Raw genomic sequence first — 19,986 nt, 5'->3', positions numbered from 1 at the left:
ACAAGATTTGCATGTACTTGCACGGAGGGAAACACTGTATAGATTAAATACAGTGAGTGTACAAAAATCAGAATTTGAATGACAGATCTAGGCTAGGCACACAGAGAGTCGTGTTCAGGTGTAAAAGAAATCAAGTTTCTATGCAAAAATTGAGTATACAATGGGTTATCAGACATAGCCTGGATTAATACAATATAAAGAAGGGACATATACATACATCTGCCTGTCCAAGCAATTACCAAAACTCAGGTCAACTCATGAATAATAGAGTCAACTACCCCCCTAAATATTGTAGATTCCCCAAAACAAAAAATAGCATGTTTGCATGTCCTCCACAAGAGCAGGTTTCCACAATAAAAATGCCTTGAGCATTAGCTGTAGAACAATTGAAAAGAATTGTAGATAGTCTGAATAGACTAATATTCAGGTCTGGCTACCAGGTAAGATGTAGACTTTATCCCAAAAAAGCCTTTAGGCTCCGGGACTTGGAACATTTTATTTTCTTCACATCAGCCATACATAGATATCATTTATATATTACATTTAATGACACAATTGCCTACAGGACAGGCACAGGAAAACTAGTAACTACGTACAGAAATCTTTTTTTTACACACATTCATTTTATGTTAGGTAAGCGTTTCACAGTATTTTACCTGCATTCAAGCCCTGTTTTGTCCCTGGTAATAGGGTGCTTTTCTTTGCCCCAATCCCTAGCTTACAGAATTTGGACACAGCTTTTTATAATGTAATTGGCACAGGGCGACTTTGCAACAGTATATCTGTAAAAGGAAAAGAAATATACTAATGTTCCTGATGGCATGTGTGTATAAACAATGCTTTTATGTGCCTAAGCAATCATTTAAACCAATCTTTTTTAGGGGTGACATTAGGATTTTAATTACAAAGGACTGTTACACAAACTTATTTATTCAACTCATTGTCTTTAAAGTCATACAGAATGTATGTAAGTATGTGTCAATGTTTGCAGAGAAGTGAATGCATTGAATTGTGAGGAACTTGTTAATTAAACTTTAAAATTCTTCATCTGCAAACTTGTGGCTAATGTTCAAATGTATTCAAAGCATGGAAATGGGGAATCTCAGGATCACAAATTTTAAATCTGTGGTGTATGAATTTGTTTTACATTGTTACTGTGCAGACCCTGTGTTTAGAACCTCTATATGGTGTTTGTTTTCTGTGTGGTAAATACAGAGAAATGTTGGAGAACTTCTGAAGTGTGTGCTATGCAGAAATAGTGGTTCCCGCCTTGCTGTGTTATGAGATGGCAGCAGCAGCACTGAGAAGCTACAAACAATGATGACAAAAAGCAACAGTCACCCTCCACAGATAAAAGCCTAAAGTCTTCCCCTAAAAATAAACTAACTCTGCCTCAAAGAGACTGGAATATTGCTGTAAAATGTTTTCTTCTAGTTGTAAAAAAAGAGATTTCTGAAACTGCAGAATACACTATTGAGATGACAACATAAAAAAAAAACACTTTAGCTTGCTCTGTTTCCCTGATGAAATGATGGGCAACAGACAAGTCTTTGAGTTATTTTTGTCACCCATAAAAGAACCTGGGCCAATAAAAGCATTTAGCATAAACTGTGAGAAGAGAGCAGGGAAGTCTCATGGAAGACGCCTGTAGACAATTTCTGCAAGTTTTTTCAGCCATCCAGCAAGTGCAACACAAGTAAGACACTGCTTGTATCATTCTATAAGTAAACATGAATGACTTCTGTAGAGAAGAAGCTTCCCCTAAGTAAATGGGGCACATTCCATAGGCAGATGCAGGGAAAGCCACTTGAAGTGTGTGTGAGGCTTAGAGAACTAAAGCTGCGTACACACTTCTAATTTTTATCGTTGGAAATGAACGACGAACGAACGACGAACGACCGATCAGCCAAAAATCGTTCGTAAAAAAAGTGACCAACGACGCCGACGAACGAGGAAAGTCGTTGGAAATGAACGACCGGACCGGCGGATCGGATTGGACGACGATCGTTGACCATCTATCGTGTGTACGGTCGTTCAGTGATCGTCCATGGTCTGAGCATGCGTGGTGAACGAACGTTCACTCACTTCCTGTGGTGCACGTCACTTCCTGTATCGTTCAAACGATCGCATCTATCGTGTGTACAATATCTTTGAACGATCGTGTCGTTATCTGTAGGTACAGGATCGGTGCCATACGATCGTTCGCAGATATCGTGCAGGATCGTTCGTCGTTCGTTTACCAACGATAAAAATTGGAAGTGTGTACGTAGCTTAAAAGAAAGTAACATTTCTTGCTTTGATAGGGATTGTGAGAACTATCTTTAATAAGTTTATGTGCATTGCATACTGCATGTAGCTCATATATGTAGATTGCTTGTACAAAAAAAATCAATACCTATATACATATATAAAAAAACATACTTTATAGAATAGCTAATAATAGACAAGTAACAGCTAGTGATGCTACAGATGTGAATAAGTACATAAGTTTAAAGAAATATAGTTTTAAATGAAAATTGACTGAGTAATCCATCTCCATTTATAACTGTGAACCAGTGAAGACCTTAGTAAGACATTAATTAAAATGTATGGATTCATTTGTTTCTACGTTCAGTAACAAAACAGTGCTGTATTGGGAAGTAAAAATAGTACCAGCATTAAACACAAGGATCTGGGAATTGCAGGTTTTTTAAAGATTGAGAACATGTTTAATGTTATTGCGATCTGGCATGCTTTCTCATGAGGTACATATGTGCCCATATGGAGGAGAAAGATCTTGGTTCTGATGAGATATATAGACAGATGTATAACATATCATATCACTATCTCCTTCTGCAGCACTCACTCTCAGTCAGGCTTTGCGCCCCTCTTTCTGCCTCTTCATATATGTGCTTCTGCTCTCTCATTTATCTACTGTTTCATGCCAATTTCTGCCTGTCTTCATCATTTGTCTGTCTTCTGCCATCTCTTTCAGCGTATCTACCTGCTGTTCACCACCAACCCTCTGCTTCTTTTCCTGTCTTTCTTCTATTAATATGGATCCATTCACATTTCAAACCAATAAAACTTTAAACAATAATTGTCTTCCTTTAGGAATAAATGTGAGCATGTATCATCTTATATTTGAACATTAGTAGTGTTAAGTCATTTTGGCTAGTGTTATATTTTTTGACTGAAAAAGAGATACCATCCAAATTAACTGAAGTAAAGGGTATACACATTTGCAGGTATATGTTATTCATTGTTAAGCAATCATTTGTTCAAGTCTAGGTGACCAGCACCCTAATTGCAGTGAGGGTATTTTCATGCAAAGGAACACAATATTTTTAACATTGTAATCTTTGGAGTTGGATGGAATATATGCTGTTCATTTAGCAAAGAGAATACTTGTCTAGCAATGAAATGTTCACTTAGCCACTGAATGGTCAAGGTCAAGTTTCACTGACATCAACCATTCAATCATAGGCAAGCAAAATTTGTGCTTTATTTATGTTTGTGGTGTACATCTGGGTATTATTTGCAAAGGTAAGTTTTGCATAAGGGGAAATGACCTTTAGCAAGTTGATAATTTACTTTCCTATGTGAGCAATCCTTTTGTGCATTTTACAACTTCCAAGCAAGGTACTGACATTCAAATGCAATTTTATAGCAGATGTTATTCCAAACTTTTGAAAGTTCAAAAAACCCAACAAGTTGCACCTAAACTACAGGATTTTGTTAAATATTCTGCTAATAATGATGTATATTCTACATTGCTGTCACCATGGTAGCTAATTATGTGTCCTATTGATTTTGGATCTACAAAATGATATACAATGGCAATTCAGATGTGGTTTTCCTTGTTTTTAAATATGATTTATAATTACATACATACATCACACAGTCATATCTGCACATTACACATGTAGGGTTTTCTTTGCTTTAGTTTTCAAACTTTTTCTTTTTTCATGAATGATTATCTCCAGCTAAAAAACAATCTAGCAATCACAATGACCATTTTGTTTGCCATAAACTGATGTATACAATCTACTCACTGATAGTATATACAGTAACTCATTGTATGGTACATGTAGTTTATGCTTTTTTGTTCAGAAATGGTGAGCAGGTAGCAATATTTGACAGGCCAGTAATGTATGATAAATTTAGTTTTGTATTTCTGCCTAAATGTAATTTACTGTCTACCTCCTCACATGACAACACTACAAAGACAAGTTGCCATCTCACTATCACTCATCGGCTGCCTGTTTACATCCAATATTTTCATATATTTTTGCACGACTTGGAACATGAAAACTAAAAAGGAGATTCCATAACATGCACTAGTGTATTCAAACAGTTCAAATCCATATTTAATGTCCTTTTACCAACAAAGTCAAGTACAATATAGAAAGTATATAATTGCTGCTAGGAGCATATATGTTATATTTTGTGCCTGGTTTCTTCTTGTTGGTATATGGAAGACCATATGTACCAAGAACAGTATTATAGAAAGAATATAAAGAAAATTAGGATCTTAAGAGGAAATCAAACTAACGATCTAGGCATAGTTAGATCTTTTTTGTGAACTTGGTAGTGTGTTGTTTGGATTTGATAGTATGTCTCAAAGCACTGCTTTTTGAATGTTTTTAATGAGTGGCAACTTCACCAGATGAGGAGCATGGCACCTCCCTGTATAGGCATTTATATTTATGATCATTATTTTATTATTTTGTTCCAAGGATGATCCCACATTGGCTTCTGTGCAGTATAACCATTGTATAAAATAAACCCCGTGATACTCCCTTGTCCCCATTTCATCGCAGAGTGCAACAATCTTCTTCCTTCTTCTCTTCCTTTTTGTGGTCTTCAGCCATCTTTATTTGCCAGGCCATGATGATGTAACTCCTGCTTAGGCATGTCGGAGTTCATTCAGTGCAGGCAACCACAGAGGAAGTCAGGATGTCCCGCTTATCCTGACAACCAACGCTGGGCTGCATTTGCACAAAGCAATTTTGACAGCACCATGGAGCAATCAGACAGGTAAGAATTCCTATTGCAGAATGAACATTGCCTGTCCCTTTCTGCAATAAAACCCTGTGTGATCACAAATTTTTAAGGTGAAAATTTAGTTCCGCTTTAAACTGATGTACTAATGAAGAAAGGCATATAAAGCAGTTTCAAACCCAATCACTTAAATCTGGTAATGTCTTCAATTTCAAAAGTTGTTCAGCTTTTCTGTTTTGTAACTCAGTGAATACCGACTGATCCTGCTATTATTTTTTTTCAGGCTATTTTTCAGGCAATTGTGTCCAGTTTTGTTCTTGCTATGTCTTTCTTCCCATTTGGCCCTCTCTTTTTAACATAAAGCCATTTCAAGGCAATGATATTCAGACATTAGCACATGTAGACAGGAAGTTCCTGTAGGATACTGCACATATGTCAAAATAATATAAAAAAGGAATATATTTCTTTTATGGTTTATGTTACACAGTGCAATCATGTTTAGTACACAAAATATAGTTTAAACATTACATTTACAATTTTAGGTTTACATGCAATATATATTTATGCGTAAATATCTGCTAAAAGGACAATACTCAAATAGTTATTACCCATGATGAGTTTTTAGTATTTTAATTCAATACCCTAAGCATCTGGAACTATGATAATCCTTCTTTTAAAAAAGAAATTGATACATTTTGATATATGCTGCTGATCTTGAAAAGAACTGATTCCATATCAAGATTCCAAGTCCACAGATAACAAAGCTACACTTGATTATGACAGCTGGAATCAGTATTGTCCAGCAATAAACAAACTGAACTATGAAACAGCTCTCCTAATCCGCATAGCCATAGCCTGTGTATTGTGATAACATTGACAAAATTGCTGGCTGACAGCTGGCTGATGTCAGCAGGGATAATGAAACAGACATTTACCCTGTACCCATTGAAGAAGTAGTATATAATGCATAGACTCAGCCTAGTGAAAGAAGATTCTTCCCCTCCTTTAGTTTAATTATCAGGGAAACACCTCATATAGGAAATCCTATATTGTGGTGCAGTAACTCAATATAGTAAATTGATGGGACATAGCAGACAAACTATCCAACTGAGAAGCTATCAAAAAAATTAGTATACACCCCACCATTTGTTTGTACTATACCCCATGTTCACGTTACACACATAATATATTATGCCTCATATTTGCCTCCATGACAAATGTAGTGACATGGCATGTGGGGGGCTTATGTTCTGTACTACCTAAGAACCTTTCTAAATCTTGTTTTCATTTTATGTGTAAATAGTGGGTGGGAGAAGTTTGGGGTGCCCCAGCAGCCAGTAGAAAGACGGGTATACTGTTTTTGCTTCATAAACATTTAGGCTACAGAGCCATGAAAACTATTTATGAACCCACAGATGGAAGATGGGCTGCTGTGACACACCAACTTGCGACTGCTACATTAACTATCTATGCAGCCTTTGGACCCAATGCACATAATCAGGTACTGAGCTAAACAATTACTTACTACCTACAGTGTAATGCATCTGACAGATGACACAACATGATATGATCATCTGCTCTTTTCAGGATGTTGAATTTTTGGGTTTTGGAACAAATCAGGCAAAATGCTAGGGCAATCTGGTGAAAGGATTTCACAAGCCTGAACATGTCCTATTCATCAGAGATCCGAAGGGATTTTACATCACTCTCCCAAAGACATTGCAGAGGTCTTCACCAAATTCTATGTATACTTTCTGTGAGAGCAATACCAGAGAGAGACCCAAAAGATTTTAGGTTACCTTTTGCAATATTAAGCTGACTTTACAAAGTATAACTTACCTAGGAATCCAAGTCATGAGACAAACACCTGACATGTCCCTAAACTTTAAGCCTTTAATAGCTAAAACTATTCAAGAACAGAAGACATAATTCAATTTACCAGTCTCTTTTATGGGGCATTGCCATCCTATACAAAAGAATATTTTCTCTAGATTATTATCTCCATTACAGATGCTTCACTCTGTTAAAGCGCTCTGACATACTTAAGTGGCAATCTGCTTTTTCGCATTTTATATGGAGGGGTAAAAAGGCCAGTAGCAAAGGCTAAAATTTACTATCCAATAAAGCACCTAGGGGTAAACCAACCAAGTCTCAGATTTTATAACCTGGCATGTCTTTTAACTGTGGGAGTCAAGGGGGATACAAATGCTAGCAGAGCTCTTAAACTCTGAGGGCAAGCTCATTGAAATTCAAGTAATAAATATTGGGTGCCTTACCATCATGCTTTATACTATATGCAGCTCAAAAATGCATCACTACGAAAAGAAGCTGCATTCCATAATAGACTGCCTCCAGCTCTCAGCAAATATTTTGGACCATCCTCTTTATTGACCTCAATCTCCATGATATACTTCCTGTAAAACACTTATCAAACATTTCAAAATCTTAATTCATAGTTAAATGGCCTAAATTTTCAAATCTCCCCACCCTAGACATCCTTGAGGTGTTGGAGACTGGATTGACCAAGGTTAGATCAGTAATATTGATGAGGTAAGTGTCAGTGGCCTATTATACCTATGGTACCATGTCCCAAACAGTGACAACTTAAAAATTTTTAAAATTTTGAGGTAGATTGTACAAATCAAAATGATTGATTTATAATGACATAATTATGCAATAATTATAATTATACAATATCATAAATTACAATAAAATCGGACAGCAAGTTCCACTTTAGTGCTGATTATCTTGCCTATCCTTTTCTTTGCAATAAAGCTAATGCATATATATTAATAGGTGTTATAACCTCTAATAACGTGTTTCTAATAAAGCTTCCTCAGGAGAAACGTCTAATTTTGTACGGTGATTAATGATTTTGACATTTATATAACAGATGAACTAGGCTATCATTTTGAACTAGTAGGGAGAACATGTCAGTGCCATATGAGGGGAACAAAGAGAGGAAGTCTCTATAACCAATATTCACCAAGGTGGGGAGGACTTCAAATCCTGTGTTAAGTTGTTTCATTCAGAGATCTCAAGCGTTTTCATACTTCACAAGAGTAAAGATGCAATGTCACAGATCCCCGCAGAACCAGGGGATCTGTGCCCTCTTCAGTATCACCTACCTTTCATTCCCCTGCTGCCAGCACCAGCTCTGGTCAGGGATACCAGTCCCTGCTTACTTCCTGGTCCAGGTCCTATGACTGTCAGCTGCCCCTTTGCCTCAGACAAATTTGGAATATACTTCTATACTTTCCCACAGGAAAAATATTGCCAGGCTATCCTTTATATCTCTACCTATAATTTATAATCTCTATCTTTATACCTATATACAATTCTGCATGAGACAGATGTTTTAGTACTGCACTGCACCGCCTGAATCAAAAGTTTTAAATTTGAACTGATCAATATAGACATGCGAAAAATATTAAATTCATTTGCATTTATTACTGCTAATAATGCTTTAGGTTGTAGTTTACTTATAAAAGACTGCTTCAAACACTTATGACTTGAGATAAGCTAAGGATCTTCTGAAATTTATTGACCTTCAGCCCCCTTAACAATCTTTGGGACAAGCAAACAAAATCAGCTTGACACTACCTCTAAACAATCTCCTCAAGCGCATACTTCCTATGAGAAAATCAAGAAAGGATCAACCATCCAAGCATTTTACTAGTTTGGCTAGGCATATAATAGTCTCACCTGCTGTGATATACTTTTGTGCAAGTCAGGTCTGTAAGAAATACTTTAACCTACTCTTCCCTGCACATTTGGGGACTTTTGTTTGGTTGACTGGGGGTTCATTATTCTCTAGGAAAAGTCGTGATTAATTAAAACTTTAACATATATCACTGTCTTCTTGGTGTCTAGGTGTCTGTGCCTTATGAATTATGTTCATATGATTAAAAACATCTGAACATAGCATTTAATGCAATTTCCTGTAATGAACTGGATCTAGATATACCTGCAAAAATATCACAGTAGTGTTTATGTATAAAGAAGTGGTATAGCTTTCTAAATTATACTTTATAGTACTCTGGCCATCAAGTACTCTGGCATCCAGCTTTTTTTCTACTTGGGTACTACCTTAGTGATACTAGTTATATCTTATATAAACTATGCATCCTATCCTAAATGTGACACTAGAGCTTATCATGGTTTTTAGATCTGCTATTTTGGCTATGCTTTTCTTTGTGGTTTACTGCAGGCTCTTTGAAAATAGGCTATCATTTATTCCAATAAATAGCTGGATTTGGTGACATTCTTATTAAGTTCTAAATATCTATCTCAACATGCTAGTACTTAGAAAGTTCCTTTGTTCAGTATATTGCTTGAGCTTCACCCCTGCTCTGCTAGCTTGTATCTACAGGGCATTAACTACAAAGTCATTAGCTTTCTCTTACTAAAGAAAATTGGTCTTTTCACTGCTGCTTTATTATAAGGAACACAACTGTTACCTACTGTGATTATTTCAAAGACACTTCTCTGCAGGTCCTGCTTTTAGAATATCCTAGCCTTTGGTGACTTCAGTGATTCCTTTCAACTTTGTTAGGATGTTGTATATTTTGTTATTATTATATATTTAAAATGCTTACATGTCATCTGTGTCTAAAGAATGTTTCAACCAAACAGTTCTGTGATAATAATCTATGGGTTACATCGATAACCCTTACACACCGATATAAGGTCCTTCCCTCTTTGTTGCTGGCTCTTCTAAACTACTACTTGCAGTAATTAAAAGCATTCAATACTGTTTACTATATTGTCCATGGAACATAAAGTCATCTTGTAAGATGCAGTAGATGTGTGGAACTGTTAGTATTAATAGTTTAGCATTTTTTAATTTTCAGTCTTCTTTTTACTTACCAAATGATCCATTTATTAATGTTCTCATCCAAGAACCTGAAATTTCATCCAAAATGTAAAATCTTATTCTTTATTCTAAAACATTATTAAATATACCCCAATGCGTATATATTTATTTAATAACTAGGCATCAGGCCTAACTGAATGGCATTTATTTTGCTAAAGCACAGTATACCATAAATAATATTTTTCAAACAGAAGCCTGTGTGACAGAGTGGCAACACAGTATTAGGAGACAATGGCAGAATGTTGTTAACCAATAACAGGAATAAGACAAAGACTTCATAGCAGGATCACCCAGTATTATTTTAAACCAGAACTAAACTCACTTCTCCTGCTCCATCGATAATGCCAACAGTCTTTGGTCACCTTGACTTGCCAGGCCAGAATGGCTCAATGGACCAAAATTCTTTTTTATTTCTGACAGCCAGCTGGGATCATACACTGAGCTTTGCAGCTCAGTGTACATACAACAGAAGACTATAAACTGGCGGGTAAGTTTTCTTTCAGAAGGAACAGTTCCCTTTTGAACTTTTGAAATTACATTAAAATAAAGCTTGAGATTGTACTGACTGGGTTAAGATCTACTTTAAGCAGTTCTACTTCAGATGCATTATTTAACAATAAGTCGGCTGCTAATTTTGTTTTTGTGTATTTTCGAAAACTGGTTTTAGTGGCATTCAAGGAATAGATTGGTAATTATTCTAGCAATATATATATTAACTTGTGATAGAAAGATGAATGCAGTTTTTTTTTATTTGATTTTCTGAGATACTCCTTGAAATGCAGCAGAATTTATTGCTCACATGAATGAATAACAAAAACATGCATTAAAGCAGAAATAAACTTGTTGGTTTGGGAGAGTACAGCATGCTTGCTGATTATGACAGGTCGATGACTTATGACAATTATCTCTATGACAATGATGATAGGACCCCCACTACATCTCCCAAAGCCACCATCCTCATTTGCAACTTTTTTGAGTTCACTGCAATCCTCTTCAGCCACTAGGCAGCTAGTTATGATATATCTCCTGCACATAGAAAAGTCCCATTTCCAGCTTCTAGGACTATTCTCAGCAGTGCTGAGAATAAAGGTGGGCTCTACATTACTCTACTAAGCAAAAACAAAAACCAGAAAGAGGGGAACTTTTTGTGGGGGAAAAAGAAAAACTTTCCATTATTTGCTAATAATTTCTACATACAGGTGAAGATTTGTGTTTTGAGTTTCTACTCAAAATAAAAATCAAAATTATTGTATCTTAATAGTTATAAAAAAATATTTATCACAGCTGCCTTAAAACACTTACCATGAAAAGGTTTACCAGAATTTGTTTTTATCAGTCTATACATAGGGTTTTCAAGTTCTGCAGCATATGTAAAGTTTAGGAACAAGCTGGAAACTTCAAGAACCTAAGATCACAGGGTACAGTGGTTTACTGTACTTAAAGGATTTATTAAAATAAATGAAAACAACAGCCACTGCATCTAGAAATGTACTGTAATAAGCACATGTATAATGGCAAGCGTGTAGCAGATGTAAGGTATATTACTATGAGCACTTAATATTCATTAAGATGCTACATTAGACTGCTATGTGAACAAAGTCACCCCTGCTATTTAGTTTAGCTATTAAGTCACTAAATGACGAGCTGTAACCTTGACATTAGTGGTGTCAGCATTCTACCACAAATGATGCTCAATTTCTGATGATACCTACATTCTCTTTCAAGATTGACAACCAATTGTTTAATCTTCTTTTAATACTTGAACAGTTTGAGGACTTTCAGAGCTGATGTCACAGACTGAGCATTCAATAAAGTAACCACACTTCTCCTCACATATAAAAAATAAATCACCAGTAACTTAGGTGTTTTATAAAAAAAAAAAATAAGTGTAATAACGTAACAAAGTGAAAATAAAACATTAACAGACAAACCACAGTGAAACCAACAAACACATACCTAACCAACTAATTAACAAGAATATAAATAATCAAGGAAAACCAGGTTGAGAATACTTCAGGTAAGAGGCTGGGATTAGACAACACGGTTGCATTGTTCCTCACAGGTAATTCCTTGCCTGTGCATGTTTGTGGTTATCCAGCTTGGTAATCTCAAAGCCATCCTTCCACACAAGTTACAACAGTTCTGATAAAAAATGGGTGACCCTGGTCTCTTTTCTTACCATGTGGAATAATGACCCTCTATTTGCTTTTTTGGGTGTCTTCCCTGTGCTTAGATTTGTCTTAGATTTCTGTCAACAGGTCCCTTTGCCCCATTTGTAAACCACCAAGGTCTTCTCATGTTTAATGTCTTCCTATAAAATATACCATGTTGCCATTTACCCTGTCTATTGAGATGGGGCCTATTAGCTGTTGGGAACATGACAGAAACACTATGATTTGTGGCTTGAAAGTATTACATCAATTACAACATCATTACTCTCAGACTTTTCATACTGTTTAGAAATTTACCTCAAAATCTATTAAAATCTAGTATGAATACAGTATTTTGTGTATTGTCTGGAGCCATACCAAAGAATACCTACAATAAATCAATGGTATTGCCCAAAATTTGAAGGGTAGACATATTCTACAGCTTTTAACATAATATAAAGATAACAAAATCACACCATGTATCATTTTCTGTGCAAACACAATAGTATTTTAGTAAATAGTATTTCTCAGCTTGCCCCCAATCAGTTTCTATGTAAATCCCTCATAATGTACTTTTATTTTTTGCTACTTCTTGGCCTAGTAAATATAATATTAACAGTGTTTTGTTCTATCTGATTGATAAGTTACAAATTATGAGTTAAACATGTCAGAAATTCATAGCTGTCCCCTGTCGTGTGCACCCTTGCAGTACTATTTCTAGGAGTCTAATTAGCCCTTCTATTTCCTATCTTGGGGCTATAAATGAAATACTGTCATTGTTATAGAAAATAGCATAAGGTCAGGTTTAGGGACCTACCCATTTAACAAAAATACTATTTTACAAAATACTATGTTGTACGCCTGTAACAGGACTTAACTACTAAGTGTATTTTTAACAAAATATTATGTTTTTTGCCATAAACTAAAATTTAACTATTTCCAAATGATTTCTTCCTAAATATAGACAAAATCTATGGACCAGTAAAACTGTGCACTCCTCTAATATCAGGGATTCTGTCAAATTTATATGGAGTTGCTGTCTTCATCTTTTCTTCTGCTGTCTTTTTTTAGACAATCCAATATTCATTAAAGTCACAGACCACCAATCTAATTTTAGAAAGCTGAGATACTTGAAGTTGATACACATTTAAAAGCTGAATAAATGAAAAGGAGTCCAACCTTTTGAGTCAGTGCAGGAATAAGATTTTTATAAATATCTTACTTAAAACAAAATCTCACTTCACTCTTTTAACTTGCCCCAAACATTTTTATCAACTATCTTTTTTTTATTACTAATTGATTTTGAATGATTCTATGACACCAGAAAATTTAAAATAATATATATATATATATATATATATATATATATATATATATATATATAAATAAAGAGTTAATTTAATTCAATAGTATTTACAGATATATATATATATATATATATATATATATTTATATATATCTGTAAATACTATTGAATTAAATTAACTCTTTATTTATGAACAAATCATAGAGGTAGTATATTACCCATTAAGTGGATGAACAAAGATTAGGCAAAAAGTACACTGAAAGTCATATTTCATCATCTACATACACACTGAATTTGCAAGGAACAACAACAAATTAAATGAATGATACTGTAAATGAATGTTATTAAATTAATGAATCTCCTGTTTCTCAGTTCATGTCTATGCCTGATCGGACAGATTTGAACAATTGCTAGGTGACTTACCTTGTTACTTCAGCATTGATTAAGATGCAGATTGTTGACAAACAAGTTGCCACCTGAGAGAATCAAGAAATCTGTATGTGCAATAAGCTCAAAAGCATATTAAAATACTCTTTCTACATATCCTTGTTCAGGTACAAATAGGTCTGAAAGGTTTCATAACATTTTCAAGAGTTAAAATGTAAATATTTACATGGAGACGAAAAAAAGATATAGGATATAAAAGATATAAATGTAACTTTTCACAATTCCTGCATGTTCAGTCCAGAAAATCTCAAATCAAAACCCCTTGGGTAGTGGCCATCTTTGCCACAGAGGAAAAAAATGAAATGACCTCCAAGGGTACTCAAATCAATTAGGTTGATCACAATATTTGTCTCTTACCTTTGGCAATTATAATTTAGGATATTAATAAGTTGCAATCTGAGATTATCCAGAGTTAAAAATGTCATTTGGGATTATGTAATAACAAAATGTGAACATAATGGGCCTGATTTATTAAAGCTCTCAAAGGCTAGAGATGACACTTTTATCAGTGAAGCTGGGTGATAGATCTATTCCAGAAAACCTGGAATAGATCTGGTCCAGGATTCAAAACATTTGCTAGCAAATAGCAAATTACTTTGATGAAATCCATTCCAGGTTTGCTGGATCACCCAGCTTCACTGCTGAAAGTGAACCTTCTCCAGCCTTGGGGAGCTTTAATAAATGAGCTCCATTGTGTTAGGCTGGCAAAAAGGTACGTTGGATATCTCTCTCCTTCAAAACTTTTGTCTTGTCTTGTTTATACTTTTTAACTAAGAATTTAAAAAAGGCAAATGGCATTCCGTAGGACAGAGGTTGTTCTTGTAGAAGTAGGGAAATGTGTAACATTTAAAAAGGAGTAAAAAGAGATGTAGTAATGTTGAAGCAGAAAACAGGAGCAGAGAGGCAGATTGTACATTGATTCAACACTGCAGATCAAAGGTAGTGCTGAATCAATTTAAAACAGGCCCCTGACCACCTGTTTAGGTATTATTACATTAGAAATTAAAAATATTCCCAAGTATAATAGTAAATCTGCAAAACAAAGCTTAGCATTTTTACATACAAAATATATTGCAAATGCTTTGCCGCATAAGAACATTTTTGGCACTGTACACTTCTATACATGTCCTTCACAATAAACACTCCCTGAGTTAAATACTATTTATCTACTGTTTATTATCTTTCCCTTAAGTACGATATTTCCCTTTACTACTATTTCAGATGCAATTTTTTCATTTCACCCTTACAAAGCGCATTTTACTGAAGGTAAAAACTTTCTTTTCTTTAATCTCATGGGACATCTTCATATGCAAATGTTTTAATTTGCATAGCATCTCTAATAACGTGTGTATAAACGAGATTGTTTTATATTCTCTTTGAAGGATTTAAAACAACAGCATCTATCAGTTTTTACTGTTACATGCTCTTATTCATGCACGCCTTCCAGCATAGTCTCAAAGAGCTGCTCTTCCCATCCAATGAGGTGTGAGCCTTGTCTCAAGAGTAAGTTTAGATTTACATAATTGTATCCCATGAGCACAGAATGCATTGCGCAGTTAGTACCAATGATAAAATTATAAGGGTTTCATGGTGATTATCTGCAGGTACACCCACTGGACTGATCCACATATTTGTTCCATTAATAATTGTAGACCATAACAGCCAATATCTAACATTCTTATTAGGAGTTAAAAATTGATAGCCATATTTTTTCTCTTTTGCAAACTTTCCTTAAATTGAAAACATTGATGCTTTTATTGACAATCTCATTTTGAAATTGCTAGTTGTGTGGTTCTTACAAATTGTAGCCTAAAATAACCTTATACGATCTGCAACTAATGAGGTCAAGATGGAGTACTTCTGTATACTGGTATTTGTTTCAGGTCAGCAAAGATAATTGTTAAAGGTGGAAAATTAACATGTAACTAGGATTTTTATAAGATCAACAATGCCATTCCCAGGCCTAATAATAACCTTTTTATTTATAGGCACATAATTGTATGGGCCTTACATTAAGATTTTGATTGACCCTTTCTCACAAATATCAGTAAAATCTATGGTTCTCACTCTCTCCAAATTAAAAAAATGTTCCACTTTTACCACTTGGTTCATCAAAGTTTCCACTATAGAAAAACAGTTGGTAGAGACGACTCAAAGATGCCCTAAATAGAGGCTGCCCATCCAATCCTATGTAACATTGTCTCTTTTCTAGGCACTGTATCTTAAAGACTAAAGGACAATCCTAAAGGATTGTAGTGGAGCTCTACAGGGACCTTAAAACATTCCATTATTTATTGGCTATCTACCTAACCCAAGACCTTTACTGAACCCTTTTGACTGATAGCAATTTTACTGACCTCTAGCATAATTCCAATAACCACAGGGATCAGTATTGACTGCTTTAGGGAACCCTGCAGTAGAGCTTTAACATGGACCACGACTCAGGCCACACAAGTCAACTGTAAGTCAAGACAACATTTACATTTACAATAGGCATTATGCAGCTGCTCTTTTGTACCACCTTCCTATCAATTTCAAAATGTCATGCTGCCTCCATATCAGTGGAAATGCAAGGTAAATTGGGCAGCTCTGCCTGTTTCTAGACTGCACTACAATATGACACTATCCATGTATTTCATTAATTAGAAGCAGAAGGGGGTGGAATATGCTTTTTTGTGTCCTGATAGGCCTCTAGTAGTCTAGAAAAATGTGTACCTTGACATTGTCACACATTAAAAACAAAAACTTCAGAGTTTAAGCTTAGACCATCATTAGGAATCAAAGCACATGCTAATATGCTTGGCTATCAAACAAGATCAACAGTCAAGTTTTTTCCTTGTATTAAAAGGCCATAATATTAGGAATATTCCAATCCCGTGGAAGAAGAAAAAATAGACTAGCTTGAAGAAAGGTTTACTTGAAATGTAAGTTTAGGGAATTGTTGTTATAGCCTTAGCCTTATTGGTAAAAGAAAATCAGTGAAATGTACTTAATAGATGGGGCAAGGTCTAGAAAGCCAAAAGCTGCATGCCTACAGGGTCCAATTATATAAATCTAGGACTGTTTACAATCCATTTACTGAGAAATCAAGTATTTGTTTTGAAAACCTTTGCTGCATTCGATGGCTACAGTAGTTTGTTATTTAAGAAAAGAAGCAGACTAGCCTTTCATTGCTTGTAGCAGTGGAAAATTCAGTACTTTTCTCCTACTAATTCAATTAGGTTAGGATGTAAACAAACTCAAGCGTGCATCCTAGTAAGTCAACTTGTCCGACGTGTTACACAGGGCTCATTAGGCATAACCAGGAAATCTAAGATATAAATAGAGAACAAACTGAAATGTTTGCTTTGCTTTTTCTAAAATACGTTTTGCAAAATAAAGTCACAGTATCATTCTCCATATCTTTTTAATGGAAGTTTAATTTCCAGATTTACAGCAAGGATAAACATTAATAACAAACTGGTGGTGATACCCTGGTATGTGTATTTTCTTGTAATTTACTGTAGTTACACAGAAGGTTATAAATAACTTCACTTTTTCTTTTTTTATCAAGGGATTTTGCTGATGGGGGAACATTCAATGATTGATGAAACTCTATTGTGTGTTTTTGCACAGCATTTTTTCAGTTAATTGAAAAAGATTTTATGCCTATCTTTCAAACTCCAATGCTTCAAAGAAGTGACAAATCTTGCAGATTAGAACCTATGAGTTTCAGTGGTCACTCTGGCATGCATGAACCAGAGTATGATATAGTAGTATAATACTGATGGCTTCTCCTGAGCTGTTACCACTCGATTCACCCATCAGTCTCATTTTGTTCAACTCTTTGCTTCATGGACTCAGATCCTTTCTATAGTGAGGATCCCACTAAAACTAGAAGTCAGATGTGACCACTGGAATTGTGCTTCCCATACAGTTAGACAGTTTTTTTGTTGGTAAGTATGTTCAAATGTGAACATTATGTCAGAAAGAATTCTTACCCTTCCATACACAGCATGTAGTGCTTCAGTGTACTCTAAAGTCATGCAGTGCTGCTGTCGCAACTTTAAGTTGCAGACCAACTTCAAAGAAGTTCCTTTTAACCTTTTAGTATTTCTGTCTTTACTCAGGTCTCAAATCTTCTGCCCCATATGGGACAGGTATTTCACCCGAATACCCAGTTACGGTAAAAATGACTATATACCAAATATTAAAAAATACTGAGGATTTTTTTCTAATGCTTTATACTAGTGTTTCCAACTGAAGAGGTAAATAGGAGGACATTCTGTGTTGGCACAGAATTAGTTGAGGTGGTGGAGACTGCATCTAAATGAGGAACTGTTTCGCCGTAACCTTCCAAGTTGGCTGTTGATGAGCCCAGTTGGATCAGCTGGACTTCAGTGTGGGCTTTCAGCTGTAGTTTACCACCCCAAAAGTAAACTGAGATGTCTACCCTCATCCAGCATTGTGGTATTTTTAGAGCACTAACTACCTTACATACCTGTTCTTATGTCTATACATTTTCTGAGATGTCCATTGCTGCATTTGATCCTAGTTTACCATTTTGTTCTGTGCACCATCTACTAGCTGTGACTATGTCCATCTTGCTGGCTTGCCTTTCTTTTGCTACTTGCACGACCATCATCCTAGTGAAAGGTTAGGATATCCTAATAGGTGACACATGAAACTCCACCTCTACGTCTTTCTTCTTTCCCCAGGCAGCACACAAAACTCTTGCCCTATTTCTTTGGTATGGCTGAAAGGCAGTTTTTTTTCAGTCATTGGTGTGGCTATTCAGTACCAGGGTGCCACATGCAAAAAAAAAAAAAAAATGACCAGCCAGGTACATTGCCATGAAATTAAATTCAAAAATATCATCCAACAGACTGACCATTGGAATAACTATCTGTTGGAATGGAAATTTGTAGGGGAGTTTATTTTGTTTTTTGCTAAATACACAGACATACACACTATGAGTAGTTTTAGATTCAACAAACCAAAGAGCAAAAATGTAATATTTTGCAGTCTTCTAGTCCTTATAGGTAGTGTAAGTTTATTTTTTTAGGTTAGGAACATTTTCAGCAGCTACTTAAAATACCTTTTCATAATACCAGAAATTCAGTGTTCTTGTCAATTCTTTTTGGATGAACTGAAATCACAAACAATGTTATCTTCCATCCAAGCTATTTTCTTTCAACTACAAATTCCCCAGCCCCCATCTAATAGAGATGAGGATAGAGTGAGGTGTTTGTAGTCTAAACAAACTTTAAATAAACTTTATCTTTTGGTTATGAAGCAAATGTGTCATTTGTCATGTGTGTTTTAATGATTGTTTGGGGCCTATACCTTCATGTACTGATCTTTCAAGCAGTTGATAATTGCTGCACATGTCTCCGGGATGATATGACCCATTGCTTGCGGTGAGATCCCAGTGGAGAACTTGTCCTGCAGAGATCTTCCAGTGGCAAGGTATCTCAGGGTGGCGATCAACCTCTGCTCAGGTGTAATGGACTTCCTCATGAAGGTATGTTGTTTCTGCAGGGCTAACTGCAGAAAGTAATTGCTGGAAACAGACATCTGACATACGAAGATAATTCTTGTAGTCATTTGGGAATGAGTGGCGCAGTTCCCGTAGCAGATTCTCATGTGAAATGTTGTCTCGGTCCAACAACCAATCCTTACACCACATTCGCCGCTTCTTCTCAATGTCCTCCTCTTCAGCACTAAGCAGACATACCAAAGCAAGAGCTGCTTTCTTCTTCCTTGAGAACACTTTGAAGGGCATATTGCACATAGGGACAAAGGAACAGTGTGGTGAATGTAATTCGTTTGATCTGATCGTTCCTACACAGTATTCACTTCCTGTGGTGCACGTCACTTCCTGTATCGTTCAAACGATCACATCTATCGTGTGTACAATATCGTTGAACGATCGTGTCGTTATCTGTATGTACAGGATCGGTGCTATACGATCGTTTGAAGATATCGTGCAGGAACGTTCGTCGTTCGTTTACCAACAATAATAATTGGAAGTGTGTACGCAGCTTAAATCAAGAAATCAGTCTGGATGAAAAAGCTGTTCCTCCATAGATAGAATACAGTGAACAAACATTATCACCCTAGGACAGAACATTTGGCAATAGCTAGATCAGCCGCGTTTCCAGTCAACTCTTGTTCAGGTGACAACTTGAATGTTGGTTATGTTCTTTCTGTAAAAAAATGGTCAAAGATAGAGAGGGTTGGGC

Source organism: Pyxicephalus adspersus, chromosome 6 (genome assembly GCF_032062135.1).
Source record: "Pyxicephalus adspersus chromosome 6, UCB_Pads_2.0, whole genome shotgun sequence".
In the NCBI taxonomy this organism is placed as follows: Eukaryota; Metazoa; Chordata; class Amphibia; order Anura; family Pyxicephalidae; genus Pyxicephalus; species Pyxicephalus adspersus.
This window is presented reverse-complemented; position numbering follows the sequence as displayed.